The 15,000-nt window shown below is 59.4% G+C and overlaps 3 non-coding genes across 3 annotated transcripts in view; all 3 read right to left on the bottom strand.

Annotated features, from left to right (window-relative positions):
* Nucleotides 1–497, bottom strand: part of LOC148345082 (28S ribosomal RNA) — a 4,529-nt gene extending 4,032 nt beyond the window's left edge. The window contains exon 1 of the ribosomal RNA XR_015848867.1: nucleotides 1–497. This exon is cut by the window's left edge and continues 4,032 nt beyond it. This is a non-coding gene — a ribosomal RNA (28S ribosomal RNA).
* Nucleotides 498–1,061: 564 nt separating this feature from the next.
* On the bottom strand, nucleotides 1,062–1,215 carry LOC148345081 (5.8S ribosomal RNA). The gene has a single exon (XR_015848864.1). It is a non-coding gene; the product is annotated as a 5.8S ribosomal RNA (ribosomal RNA).
* A 1,342-nt stretch (nucleotides 1,216–2,557) lies between these two features.
* Nucleotides 2,558–4,544, bottom strand: LOC148345080 (18S ribosomal RNA). Its single transcript, XR_015848866.1, has one exon. It is a non-coding gene; the product is annotated as an 18S ribosomal RNA (ribosomal RNA).
* Between the last annotated feature and the right edge of the window lie 10,456 nt (nucleotides 4,545–15,000).

The raw sequence follows: 15,000 nt of genomic DNA, 5'->3' as shown, positions 1-15,000 counted from the left end.
GACCGACCGGCCGCCCTGGCGCCGCCGGGTTGAGTCCCCCGAGCAGACTGCGCGGGCCCCACCCGTTTACCTCTTAACGGTTTCACGCCCTGTTGAACTCTCTCTTCAAAGTTCTTTTCAACTTTCCCTCAAGGTACTTGTCGACTATCGGTCTCGTGCCAGTATTTAGCCTTAGATGGAGTTTACCACCCGCTTTGGGCTGCATTCACAAGCAACCCGACTCCGAGAAGGCCTCGCCCCGGCGAGCCGGGGGCCGCTACCGGCCTCACACCGTCCCTGGGCTGAGCCTCTATCAGAAGGACTCGGGCCCCCGAGCGGCGCCGGGCTAAAGCGGCCTTCCGTACGCCACATTTCCCTCGCCCTACCGCAGGGCGGGGATTCGGCGCTGGGCTTTTCCCTCTTCGCTCGCCGCTACTGAGGGAATCCTGGTTAGTTTCTTTTCCTCCGCTTAGTAATATGCTTAAATTCAGCGGGTCGTCTCGTCTGATCTGAGGGCGTGCGCGTAGAGCTGTGCGGTCGGGGCCGGCGCCGGGACCGGCGCCGCCGCCATACGGCCGTTGTGATCCGTGCGGGGATCCGCTTGCTCGGCGACCCTCGCCGAGAGCAGCCCCGCGCCGCACGGACACGCGACACCGACGGGCGGACGGACGCCGAGGCGCCGACCGGGACCTTTACCTGAGGAGGGCGCCGAGCGCCGCCGCCATACGGGCCGCCGCGCGGAGCCGCGCGCGCGGAGCACCTTCTCGGTATGCTAAGTACCAGCCGTACTCACCGGCAGCCGAGAAGCACCTCCGGACGCGCGGACGCGCGACACCGACGGGCGGACGGACACGGAGCGCCGCCCGAGTCTGTATTTGAGGGTACGAAGGGACGGGGGTCCCTGCGAAACCCCAGCCGCGGAGTGGGCGGGGACACGGGTCGCGCGCCACCCGCCGGGCGGACCGGCGGAATGTCGCGGAGGGCCCGAGCCTCGCCCGCGCGGACCGGGTTCTCGCGCCACCCGCCGGACGGACCGGCGGAATGTCGCGGAGGGCCCGGCCCGCGTCCGATCGATTGGAAAGCGCCGCTCAGACAGGCGTGGCCCCGGGGTAAAACCGGGGCCGCAATGTGCGTTCAAAGTGTCGATGATCAATGTGTCCTGCAAATCACATTAGTTCTCGCAGCTAGCTGCGTTCTTCATCGACGCACGAGCCGAGTGATCCACCGCTAAGAGTCGTACGTTTGGGCCCTTTTACGTCCGCCCGGGACGATCGGAGACAAATTCACGACAGGGTTTGTACCGGAGACGAACGCGCCGCGGGTGCCGTTCGGTCGCTCCCGCGAGCGAGCCCCTAACCCGCGGCGCGGTTACCGACGGGCGCGATACGCGCGACGCCGCGACGAGCCGAGCGGGTCGGGCGCGCGGCGCTGAGGCCGGCGCCCGGCGTCTCCCGCTCGGGGCCGCGACGGCGCCCGAGACGTGCGTCGGCCCGGGTAGGTCGGGCGCTCGGCGCTGAGGCCGGCGCCCGGCGTCTCCCGCTCGGGCCTGACACGACTCGGCGACCGGACTCGCCGGGTAGGTCGGGGGCTCGGCGCTGAGGCCGGCCCCCGGCGTCTCCTACCCGGACCCCGGAAGGCCATCCGACTTGGAAGCCCCGCCGCGCCGCGAAGCGACGCTTTGGGTGTTGCTACCCGTCAGCGAGTGGGTTTGGTTTACAAGGGCGGCGCGACCGCGCTGACACCGAGGGGGGACTGGCCCCCGACCCGGCCGCGGCCTGCCCGGACTATGGATGGACAGAGGAGACCGCGGCGGACCGCGCGGAACCGAACCCCCGGTGTCCGGAGCCCCGGGAGGGACTCCGGTGTCCGGGGGCCGGCCCACGCGCGCGCTACGCGGCCCCTCGAGGGCTCCGGCCGACGGACGCGTTTGGCCGGGGAAAAAGGTAGCCGGTGGGAGCACCGTTTCGTCGCCCTGAACCTTCGTCTCGGGCGGGCGTCCCGACGCCGCCGCCATACGGCCGTTGTGATCCGTGCGGGGATCCGCTTGCTCGGCGACCCTCGCCGAGAGCAGCCCCGCGCCGCACGGACACGCGACACCGACGGGCGGACGGACGCCGGGGCGCCGGCCCGAACCGTTACCTTTAAAGGACGGGAGGTCGTCGAGGCGAGTGCCGCCCCGGAAGCGCGCGCCGGAAGCGCGAGAACCGCGCCGAGCTAGGGTCGTCGGCATAGGGGGATTCCCCGGTTACGGGGGTCCCGCGCACGGCCGCCGCCTTTCGCCCGTCGCTGGCGGTCGCCTGTCGTCGCGCCGCGCCGCGCTACTGGGGTCGTCGGACGAGCGCGCTACCCCGCTCGCACGGAGGTAGCGCGACATCGCCCGCCGCCTTTTCTCGCCTCGCGCCGCGCCGCGTGGCGCCCGCCGAACTCGCTCCGACGCGCGGCCCGGGAGTGACCCGCGCCGCGCCCCCCGTCCCGTCCCGTCCCGGTCTACCCTCTTCCTCCGCCTGCGACGACCCGCCGCCCTCGGCGTCTGGCTCGTCGGGGGTGTACCGAGGCGGATCTGCTGCCGCTCGTACGTTAATGATCCTTCTGCAGGTTCACCTACAGAAACCTTGTTACGACTTTTACTTCCTCTAGATAGTCAAGTTCGACCGTCTTCTGGCACACCGCCGGAGCCGGGGCCGGCCCCGGCGGGGACTATCCGAGGACCTCACTAAGCCATCCGATCGGTAGTAGCGACGGGCGGTGTGTACAAAGGGCAGGGACTTAATCAACGCAGGCTAATGACCCGCGCTTACTGGGAATTCCTCGTTGGTGGGAAATAATTGCAATCCCCAGGCCCTGTCACGAGCGGGGTTCATAGGATTACCCGCGCCTGCCGGCGCGGGGATAGACGACGCGCTTATACGCTCAGTGTGGCGCGCGTGCAGCCCCGGACATCTAAGGGCATCACAGACCTGTTATTGCTCATTCTCGTGTGGCTGAGAGCCACTTGTCCCTCTAAGAAGTTTTCTGCCGCCGACCGCGCGGGGGGCCGCGGTACTATTTAGTATGTTTGAGTCTCGTTCGTTATCGGAATTAACCAGACAAATCGCTCCACCAACTACGAACGGCCATGCACCACCACCCACGGTATCGAGAAAGAGCCTTCAATCTGTCAATCCTTTCCGTGTCCGGGCCGGGTGAGGTTTCCCGTGTTGAGTCAAATTAAGCCGCATGCTCCACTCCTGGTGGTGCCCTTCCGTCAATTCCTTTAAGTTTCAGCTTTGCAACAATACTCCCCCCGGAACCCAGACACTTGGTCGGTTTCCCGGGTGCTGCTCGGCGGGTCATGGGAATAACGCCGCCGGATCGCGAGTCGGCATCGTTTATGGTCGGAACTAGGACGGTATCTGATCGTCTTCGAACCTCCGACTTTCGTTCTTGATTAATGAAAACATTCTTGGCAAATGCTTTCGCTCTCGTCCGTCTTGCGCCGGTCCAAGAATTTCACCTCTAGCGGCGCAGTACGAATGCCCCCGGCCGTCCCTCTTAATCATGGCCCCAGTTCATGACAACCCACAAAATAGAACCGGAGTCCTATTCCATTATTCCCAGCTGCGATATGCAGGGGCGGCCGTGTGGCCTGCTTTGAACACTCTAATTTCCTCAAAGTAAACGCTTCGGGCCCCGCGAGTGACACCCAGCGAAGGGCATCACGGGGGCTTTTGCCGAGAGGCAGGGGCTGGGACAGACGGATGCACGCCTCGCGGCGGACCGTCAGCTCGCGTCCCGGGGTCCAACTAGGAGCTTTTTAACTGCAGCAACTTTAAAATACGCTATTGGAGCTGGAATTACCGCGGCTGCTGGCACCAGACTTGCCCTCCAATGGATGCTGGCCGATGGGTTTGTGTTCGGCTCATTCCAATTACGGAGACTCGAACGAGTCCCGTATTGTTATTTTTCGTCACTACCTCCCCGTGTCGGGAGTGGGTAATTTGCGCGCCTGCTGCCTTCCTTGGATGTGGTAGCCGTTTCTCATGCTCCCTCTCCGGAATCGAACCCTGATTCCCCGTTACCCGTGGTCACCATGGTAGGCGCAGAGTCTACCATCGAAAGTTGATAGGGCAGACATTCGAATGAGTCGTCGCCGCCTCGGGTGGGCGAGCGATCGGCACGAGGTTATCCTGAGTCAACACAAAGGGGGGGCCGGGCCGGCGGAACGAGGACCGGCGCGCGCGGAGCCGCCCGCGCCGCTTACGCCCCCGCCCGGAGAGGCGGAGGCCGGACGCGGGGGACGCGCGCGACGGCTGAGCCCCCGCCCGCCGGACACCGCGTGGGTTTTTGTGTCTGATAAATGCACGCGTCCCCGGGGCGAGGCCGGAGCCCCGCCCGCGAGTCGGCGCTCGTTTGCATGTATTAGCTCTGGATTTGCCACAGTTATCCAAGTAACGGTGGAGCGATCAAAGGAACCATAACTGATTTAATGAGCCGTTCGCAGTTTCACTGTACTGGCCATTCGTACTTAGACATGCATGGCTTAATCTTGAAAACAAGCATATGCTACTGGCAGGATCAACCAGAGTGCGTCTGCCGCCGGGGGGGCGCTGCTGGTGGCGGTGCGGCCCTGGTCCGGGACGAGGCTGTGGCTACAGCCGGGCCCGGGGGGCCGCGCGACACTCGTATACGTTCGGACGGGCTGACGAGCGGGTGTCGTGAAACGATGTTTCGCGCGGAGCCCTAGCACGCGTGGCGTCGGGCTCCGCGACGGTCGGACGTCTGGGTGTGGCTCGAGACGGAAGCTCGACCTCGGTTCGTCTTGGTTCTGCCGCCAAAAGGTTCACGCCGAGGCATGGTTTCGCAAGAGGGCCCCGCGAGTGCCAGCCGTGGATCCCGCCTCACTCGTAACTCGTATCGGATTCGTCCGGCCTCACTTTCGTTCGCACATCGGACAGTTATACGTGTGCTTTAGTAGCTTCCGTTCCCTCTTAGTGAGGCCGTCCGTACGTACCGCCCCAGCTCTTTCTGAGGCGGGTATCCACTCGGCTCGGGGGGGCCCAACGTTTGCCTAGTATCCTCGGCGCTGGAGCTTGACCCGCAAAGCCGGAGGAGCCGCACGCCCGAACACCGGCTTGCGCCGGCCGACGTGGGCCCTCCGAGGCGGGTCTCGTGTGCCAATCGCTCAGTTGGGGAACCGGCAGGCCCGTGGGCCGACGCCGGCTCACCCGGGGGTGAAGGGTGCTTCGATGGAGGCCCCCTGTCAGCCTCCGCGGAAGTCCGGCTTCAATACTTTAAAGTTTGAAAAACTTAGACATTTTTCGAGAACCGGAGCTTAGAGGGGTACATGCAAAAGCCAGGGCCGCGGGAAGCGCCCTAAATACTTCAATACTTTAAAATTTGAAAAACTTAGAAATTTTTCGAGAACCGGCATCTTCCCTCGGTAATTGCGAGATGCGAGGCCGCCCCTAGCCTCTGCTCTGTCGGACTCAATGGTCACGGGTGGCCGCTGATTAGCCCTGGTGCTCACCTCTCAAAATTGCGAGTCCCTAATATAATTCTGGCTGTCGGCTGGAGAAGGGGGTATAAAATCGGCACTTGAGGGAACGCCGGGCCCTCAAGTTTGGGGCCCTCTAGCGGATTTTTGAGGTACTGCACTCCCATTGGAAATGCATTGCCCATAGGAATACATGGGCGCTCCGTCCACTACAATGTAATTCCCTCACAATATCTGCCCCCGCGTGGCCGCGCGATGCTACTGCTGCCCCGTTGGGAATGAATGGGCCTTTCGGAGGCCATAAATACAGCGCCGCTGCATGGATTTTGGCGGTACTGCGGCTGTCGTTGAAAATACATGGACCCGTCTGAATGAATGGGCCTTTCGGATTCCATAAACCCAGCGCCGCTGCATGGATTTTGGCGGTACTGCGGCTGTCGCTGAAAATACATGGACCCGTCTGAATGAATGGGCCTTTCGGAGGCCATAAACTCAGCGCCGCTGCATGGATTTTGGCGGTACTGCGGCTGTCGCTGAAAATACATGGACCCGTCTGAATGAATGGACAAAATATAAATCAGACACTACAGAACACAAGCATAATCCAAGATTACAAAATCATCTCAGCCTTTAAAAGAAACAAAAACCTGAAAGACTACTTAGTAAAAAGTAAATTACCAGAAATCAACATAACACAAACGCAGGGCCCCACATTCTACAAACAAGCCACCACAGTTAGGAACACCGTCACCAACACAAACTACCTAATTAAACAAACAATCACACCTACTAGGGAAAACTGAAAATACATGGACCCGTCTGAATGTATGGGCCTTTCGGAGGCCATAAACTCAGCGCCGGGCCAGTGTTTGGGGAATTGTGCCCGTCACTAGTGGCTGAATACATAATAATAATAATAATAATAATAATTCCCTTGTATTGTCATTCTGTGTAACAATGTACACAGAACGAAATGTCGATTGCACTGGGCTAGTGTTGAGGGAACGTCGGGCCCTCAAGTTCGGTGGCTTGGAGCGGATTTTTGAGGTACTGCACTCCCATTGGAAATGCATGGGCGCTCCGTCCACTACCATGTAATTCCCTCACAATATCTGCCCCTGCGTGGCCGCGGGATGCTACTGCAGCCCCGTTGGGAATGAATGGGCCTTTCGGAGGCCATAAATACAGCGCCGCTGCATGGATTTTGGCGGTACTGCGGCTGTCGTTGAAAATACATGGACCCGTCTGAATGAATGGGCCTTTCGGATTCCATAAACCCAGCGCCGCTGCATGGATTTTGGCGGTACTGCGGCTGTCGCTGAAAATACATGGACCCGTCTGAATGAATGGGCCTTTCGGAGGCCATAAACTCAGCGCCGCTGCATGGATTTTGGCGGTACTGCGGCTGTCGCTGAAAATACATGGACCCGTCTGAATGAATGGACAAAATATAAATCAGACACTACAGAACACAAGCATAATCCAAGATTACAAAATCATCTCAGCCTTTAAAAGAAACAAAAACCTGAAAGACTACTTAGTAAAAAGTAAATTACCAGAAATCAACATAACACAAACGCAGGGCCCCACATTCTACAAACAAGCCACCACAGTTAGGAACACCGTCACCAACACAAACTACCTAATTAAACAAACAATCACACCTGCTACGGAAAACTGAAAATACATGGACCCGTCTGAATGTATGGGCCTTTCGGAGGCCATAAACTCAGCCAGCGCCGGGCCAGTGTTTGGGGTATTGTGCCCGCCACTAGTGGCTGAATACATCATAATTATAATAATAATAATAATAATTCCCTTGTATTGTCATTCTGTGTAACAATGTACACAGAACGAAATGTCGATTGCACTGGGCTAGTGTTGAGGGAACGTCGGGCCCTCAAGTTCGGTGGCTTGGAGCGGATTTTTGAGGTACTGCACTCCCATTGGAAATGCATGGGCGCTCCGTCCACTACCATGTAATTCCCTCACAATATCTGCCCCCGCGTGGCCGCGGGATGCTACTGCAGCCCCGTTGGGAATGAATGGGCCTTTCGGAGGCTATAAATCCAGCGCCGCTGCATGGATTTTGGCGGTACTGCGGCTGTCGCTGAAAATACATGGACCCGTCTGAATGTATGGGCCTTTCGGAGGCCATAAACTCAGCGCCTCTGCATGGATTTTGGCGGTACTGCGGCTGTCGCTGAAAATACATGGACCCGTCTGAATGAATGGGCCTTTCGGAGGCCATAAATCCAGCGCCGCTGCATGGATTTTGGCGGTACTGCGGCTGTCGCTGAAAATACATGGACCCGTCTGAATGAATGGACAAAATATAAATCAGACACTACAGAACACAAGCATAATCCAAGATTACAAAATCATCTCAGCCTTTAAAAGAAACAAAAACCTGAAAGACTACTTAGTAAAAAGTAAATTACCAGAAATCAACATAACACAAACGCAGGGCCCCACATTCTACAAACAAGCCACCACAGTTAGGAACACCGTCACCAACACAAACTACCTAATTAAACAAACAATCACACCTGCTACGGAAAACTGAAAATACATGGACCCGTCTGAATGTATGGGCCTTTCGGAGGCCATAAACTCAGCCAGCGCCGGGCCAGTGTTTGGGGTATTGTGCCCGCCACTAGTGGCTGAATACATCATAATTATAATAATAATAATAATAATTCCCTTGTATTGTCATTCTGTGTAACAATGTACACAGAACGAAATGTCGATTGCACTGGGCTAGTGTTGAGGGAACGTCGGGCCCTCAAGTTCGGTGGCTTGGAGCGGATTTTTGAGGTACTGCACTCCCATTGGAAATGCATGGGCGCTCCGTCCACTACCATGTAATTCCCTCACAATATCTGCCCCTGCGTGGCCGCGGGATGCTACTGCAGCCCCGTTGGTAATGAATGGGCCTTTCGGAGGCCATAAATACAGCGCCGCTGCATGGATTTTGGCGGTACTGCTGCTGTCGCTGAAAATACATGGACCCGTCTGAATGAATGGGCCTTTCGGAGGCCATAAACTCAGCGCCTCTGCATGGATTTTGGCGGTACTGCGGCTGTCGCTGAAAATACATGGACCCGTCTGAATGAATGGGCCTTTCGGAGGCCATAAATCCAGCGCCGCTGCATGGATTTTGGCGGTACTGCTGCTGTCGTTGAAAATACATGGACCCGTCTGAATGTATGGGCCTTTCGGAGGCCATATACTCAGCGCCGGGCCGGTGTTTGGGGAATCGTGCCCGCCACTAGTGGCTGAATCCCGGGCTAGTGTTGGGGGACTTGTGCCCGCCAATAGTGGCTGAATCCCGGGCTAGTGTTGGGGGACTTGTGCCCGCCAATAGTGGCTGAAATCCGCGCCGGTGTTTGGGGAAATGTGCGCGTATTATCGGGCCGGTGTTTGGGGAATTGCGCGCGTATTATCGGGCCGGTGTTTGGGGAATTGCGCGCGTATTATCGGGCCGGTGTTTGGGGAATTGTGCGCGTATTATCGGGCCGGTGTTTGGGGATTTGCGCGCGTATTATCGGGCCGGTGTTTGGGGAATTGTGCCCGCCACTAGTGGCTGAGAACTTGGCTAGTGTTTGGGGACTTGTGCCCGCCACTAGTGGCTGAAATCCGGGCCGGTGTTTGGGGAATTGTGCGCATATTATCGGGCCGGTGTTTGGGGATATGCGCGCGTATTATCGGACCGGTGTTTGGGGAATTGTGCCCGCCACTAGTGGCTGAATCCCGGGCTAGTGTTGGGGGACTTGTGCCCGCCAATAGTGGCTGAAATCCGCGCCGGTGTTTGGGGAATTGTGCGCGTATTATCGGGCCGGTGTTTGGGGATATGCGCGCGTATTATCGGACCGGTGTTTGGGGAATTGTGCCCGCCACTAGTGGCTGAGAACTTGGCTAGTGTTTGGGGACTTGTGCCCGCCACTAGTGGCTGAATCCCGGGCTAGTGTTGGGGGACTTGTGCCCGCCACTAGTGGCTGAAATCTGGGCCGGTGTTTGGGGAATTGTGCGCGTATTATCGGGCCGGTGTTTGGGGATATGCGCGCGTATTATCGGACCGGTGTTTGGGGAATCGTGCCCGCCACTAGTGGCTGAATCCCGGGCTAGTGTTGAGGGACTTGTGCCCGCCAATAGTGGCTGAAATCCGCGCCGGTGTTTGGGGAATTGTGCGCGTATTATCGGGCCGGTGTTTGGGGATATGCGCGCGTATTATCGGACCGGTGTTTGGGGAATCGTGCCCGCCACTAGTGGCTGAATCCCGGGCTAGTGTTGAGGGACTTGTGCCCGCCAATAGTGGCTGAAATCCGCGCCGGTGTTTGGGGAATTGTGCGCGTATTATCGGGCCGGTGTTTGGGGATATGCGCGCGTATTATCGGACCGGTGTTTGGGGAATTGTGCCCGCCACTAGTGGCTGAGAACTTGGCTAGTGTTGGGGGACTTGTGCCCGCCACTAGTGGCTGAAATCCGGGCCGGTGTTTGGGGAATTGTGCGCGTATTATCGGGCCGGTGTTTGGGGATATGCGCGCGTATTATCGGACCGGTGTTTGGGGAATCGTGCCCGCCACTAGTGGCTGAATCCCGGGCTAGTGTTGAGGGACTTGTGCCCGCCAATAGTGGCTGAAATCCGCGCCGGTGTTTGGGGAATTGTGCGCGTATTATCGGGCCGGTGTTTGGGGATATGCGCGCGTATTATCGGACCGGTGTTTGGGGAATTGTGCCCGCCACTAGTGGCTGAGAACTTGGCTAGTGTTGGGGGACTTGTGCCCTCCAATAGTGGCTGAAATCCGCGCCGGTGTTTGGGGAATTGTGCGCGTATTATCGGGCCGGTGTTTGGGGATATGCGCGCGTATTATCGGACCGGTGTTTGGGGAATCGTGCCCGCCACTAGTGGCTGAATCCCGGGCTAGTGTTGGGGGACTTGTGCCCGCCACTAGTGGCTGAAATCCGGGCCGGTGTTTGGGGAATTGCGCGCGTATTATCGGGCCGGTGTTTGGGGATATGCGCGCGTATTATCGGACCGGTGTTTGGGGAATTGTGCCCGCCACTAGTGGCTGAATCCCGGGCTAGTGTTGGGGGACTTGTGCCCGCCAATAGTGGCTGAAATCCGCGCCGGTGTTTGGGGAATTGTGCGCGTTTTATCGGGCCGGTGTTTGGGGATATGCGCGCGTATTATCGGACCGGTGTTTGGGGAATCGTGCCCGCCACTAGTGGCTGAATCCCGGGCTAGTGTTGGGGGACTTGTGCCCGCCAATAGTGGCTGAAATCCGCGCCGGTGTTTGGGGAATTGTGCGCGTTTTATCGGGCCGGTGTTTGGGGATATGCGCGCGTATTATCGGACCGGTGTTTGGGGAATCGTGCCCGCCACTAGTGGCTGAATCCCGGGCTAGTGTTGGGGGACTTGTGCCCGCCAATAGTGGCTGAAATCCGCGCCGGTGTTTGGGGAATTGTGCGCGTATTATCGGGCCGGTGTTTGAAGATATGCGCGCGTATTATCGGACCGGTGTTTGGGGAATTGTGCCCGCCACTAGTGGCTGAGAACTGGGCTAGTGTTGGGGGACTTGTGCCCGCCACTAGTGGCTGAAATCCGGGCCGGTGTTTGGGGAATTGTGCCCGCCACTAGTGGCTGAATCCCGGGCTAGTGTAGGGGGACTAGTGGTCGTAAAACCGGGCCGGTGTTTGGGGACTTATAGGCCGACACTAGTGGCTCAAAACCGGGCTGCCGTTTGGGGACTTGTCGGGCCAACATTGGCTTGCAGCACTTGGAAAATTGCACTAAGTCCGATTGTCGGGTCACCAGGGGCTCGTGGGACTTAGAATTTGTGCCACTCCCCGGCCAGTGTTTGGGGACCGGCTGCCGCCTCCTGTGGGCCGGTCCCCGGCTGGTGTTTGGGGACCGGCTGCCGCCTCCTGTGGGCCGGTCCCCGGCCGGTGTTTGGGGACCGGCTGCCGCCTCTTGTGGGCCGGTCCCCGGCTGGTGTTTGGGGACCGGCTGCCGCCTCTTGTGGGCCGGTCCCCGGCCGGTGTTTGGGGACCGGCTGCCGCCTCTTGTGGGCCGGTCCCCGGCTGGTGTTTGGGGACCGGCTGCCGCCTCCTGTGGGCCGGTCCCCGGCTGGTGTTTGGGGAATTGTGCGCGTATTATCGGGCCGGTGTTTGGGGAATTGTGCGCGTATTATCGGGCCGGTGTTTGGGGATATGCGCGCGTATTATCGGACCGGTGTTTGGGGAATTGTGCCCGCCACTAGTGGCTGAATCCCGGGCTAGTGTTGGGGGACTTGTGCCCGCCAATAGTGGCTGAAATCCGCGCCGGTGTTTGGGGAAATGTGCGCGTATTATCGGGCCGGTGTTTGGGGAATTGCGCGCGTATTATCGGGCCGGTGTTTGGGGAATTGCGCGCGTATTATCGGGCCGGTGTTTGGGGAATTGTGCGCGTATTATCGGGCCGGTGTTTGGGGATTTGCGCGCGTATTATCGGGCCGGTGTTTGGGGAATTGTGCCCGCCACTAGTGGCTGAAATCCGGGCCGGTGTTTGGGGAATTGTGCGCGTATTATCGGGCCGGTGTTTGGGGATATGCGCGCGTATTATCGGACCGGTGTTTGGGGAATCGTGCCCGCCACTAGTGGCTGAATCCCGGGCTAGTGTTGGGGGACTTGTGCCCGCCAATAGTGGCTGAAATCCGCGCCGGTGTTTGGGGAATTGTGCGCGTATTATCGGGCCGGTGTTTGGGGATATGCGCGCGTATTATCGGACCGGTGTTTGGGGAATTGCGCGCGTATTATCGGACCGGTGTTTGGGGAATCGTGCCCGCCACTAGTGGCTGAATCCCGGGCTAGTGTTGGGGGACTTGTGCCCGCCACTAGTGGCTGAAATCCGGGCCGGTGTTTGGGGATATGCGCGCGTATTATCGGGCCGGTGTTTGGGGATATGCGCGCGTATTATCGGACCGGTGTTTGGGGAATCGTGCCCGCCACTAGTGGCTGAATCCCGGGCTAGTGTTGGGGGACTTGTGCCCGCCAATAGTGGCTGAAATCCGCGCCGGTGTTTGGGGAATTGTGCGCGTATTATCGGGCCGGTGTTTGGGGATATGCGCGCGTATTATCGGACCGGTGTTTGGGGAATTGTGCCCGCCACTAGTGGCTGAGAACTTGGCTAGTGTTGGGGGACTTGTGCCCGCCACTAGTGGCTGAAATCCGGGCCGGTGTTTGGGGATATGCGCGCGTATTATCGGGCCGGTGTTTGGGGATATGCGCGCGTATTATCGGACCGGTGTTTGGGGAATTGTGCCCGCCACTAGTGGCTGAGAACTGGGCTAGTGTTGGGGGACTTGTGCCCGCCAATAGTGGCTGAAATCCGCGCCGGTGTTTGGGGAATTGTGCGCGTATTATCGGGCCGGTGTTTGGGGATATGCGCGCGTATTATCGGACCGGTGTTTGGGGAATCGTGCCCGCCACTAGTGGCTGAATCCCGGGCTAGTGTTGGGGGACTTGTGCCCGCCAATAGTGGCTGAAATCCGCGCCGGTGTTTGGGGAAATGTGCGCGTATTATCGGGCCGGTGTTTGGGGAATTGTGCCCGCCACTAGTGGCTGAGAACTTGGCTAGTGTTGGGGGACTTGTGCCCGCCACTAGTGGCTGAAATCCGGGCCGGTGTTTGGGGAATTGTGCGCGTATTATCGGGCCGGTGTTTGGGGATATGCGCGCGTATTATCGGACCGGTGTTTGGGGAATCGTGCCCGCCACTAGTGGCTGAATCCCGGGCTAGTGTTGGGGGACTTGTGCCCGCCAATAGTGGCTGAAATCCGCGCCGGTGTTTGGGGAATTGTGCGCGTATTATCGGGCCGGTGTTTGGGGATATGCGCGCGTATTATCGGACCGGTGTTTGGGGAATCGTGCCCGCCACTAGTGGCTGAATCCCGGGCTAGTGTTGGGGGACTTGTGCCCGCCAATAGTGGCTGAAATCCGCGCCGGTGTTTGGGGAATTGTGCGCGTATTATCGGGCCGGTGTTTGGGGATATGCGCGCGTATTATCGGACCGGTGTTTGGGGAATCGTGCCCGCCACTAGTGGCTGAATCCCGGGCTAGTGTTGGGGGACTTGTGCCCGCCAATAGTGGCTGAAATCCGCGCCGGTGTTTGGGGAATTGTGCGCGTATTATCGGGCCGGTGTTTGGGGATATGCGCGCGTATTATCGGACCGGTGTTTGGGGATATGCGCGCGTATTATCGGACCGGTGTTTGGGGAATTGTGCCCGCCACTAGTGGCTGAGAACTGGGCTAGTGTTGGGGGACTTGTGCCCTCCAATAGTGGCTGAAATCCGCGCCGGTGTTTGGGGAATTGTGCGCGTATTATCGGGCCGGTGTTTGGGGATATGCGCGCGTATTATCGGACCGGTGTTTGGGGAATTGTGCCCGCCACTAGTGGCTGAGAACTTGGCTAGTGTTGGGGGACTTGTGCCCGCCACTAGTGGCTGAAATCCGGGCCGGTGTTTGGGGATATGCGCGCGTATTATCGGGCCGGTGTTTGGGGATATGCGCGCGTATTATCGGACCGGTGTTTGGGGAATTGTGCGCGTATTATCGGGCCGGTGTTTGGGGATATGCGCGCGTATTATCGGACCGGTGTTTGGGGAATTGTGCCCGCCACTAGTGGCTGAGAACTGGGCTAGTGTTGGGGGACTTGTGCCCTCCAATAGTGGCTGAAATCCGCGCCGGTGTTTGGGGAATTGTGCGCGTATTATCGGGCCGGTGTTTGGGGATATGCGCGCGTATTATCGGACCGGTGTTTGGGGAATTGTGCCCGCCACTAGTGGCTGAGAACTTGGCTAGTGTTGGGGGACTTGTGCCCGCCACTAGTGGCTGAAATCCGGGCCGGTGTTTGGGGATATGCGCGCGTATTATCGGGCCGGTGTTTGGGGATATGCGCGCGTATTATCGGACCGGTGTTTGGGGAATTGTGCCCGCCACTAGTGGCTGAATCCCGGGCTAGTGTTGGGGGACTAGTGGTCGTAAAACCGGGCCGGTGTTTGGGGACTTATAGGCCGACACTAGTGGCTCAAAACCGGGCTGCCGTTTGGGGACTTGTCGGGCCAACATTGGCTTGCAGCACTTGGAAAATTGCACTAAGTCCGATTGTCGGGTCACCAGGGGCTCGTGGGACTTAGAATTTGTGCCACTCCCCGGCCAGTGTTTGGGGACTGGCTGCCGCCTCCTGTGGGCCGGTCCCCGGCTGGTGTTTGGGGACCGGCTGCCGCCTCCTGTGGGCCGGTCCCCGGCTGGTGTTTGGGGACCGGCTGCCGCCTCCTGTGGGCCGGTCCCCGGCCGGTGTTTGGGGACCGGCTGCCGCCTCTTGTGGGCCGGTCCCCGGCTGGTGTTTGGGGACCGGCTGCCGCCTCCTGTGGGCCGGTCCCCGGCCGGTGTTTGGGGACCGGCTGCCGCCTCTTGTGGGCCGGTCCCCGGCTGGTGTTTGGGGACCGGCTGCCGCCTCTTGTGGGCCGGTCCCCGGCTGGTGTTTGGGGACTGGCTGCCGCCTCTTGT

This window comes from Urocampus carinirostris, unplaced genomic scaffold (genome assembly GCF_059441175.1).
Source record: "Urocampus carinirostris isolate Australia breed hairy pipefish unplaced genomic scaffold, RoL_Ucar_1.0 HiC_scaffold_105, whole genome shotgun sequence".
NCBI lineage: Eukaryota > Metazoa > Chordata > Actinopteri > Syngnathiformes > Syngnathidae > Urocampus > Urocampus carinirostris.
Note: the sequence above shows the minus strand (reverse complement) of the source record. Positions and strands in the feature narration are given on the sequence as shown.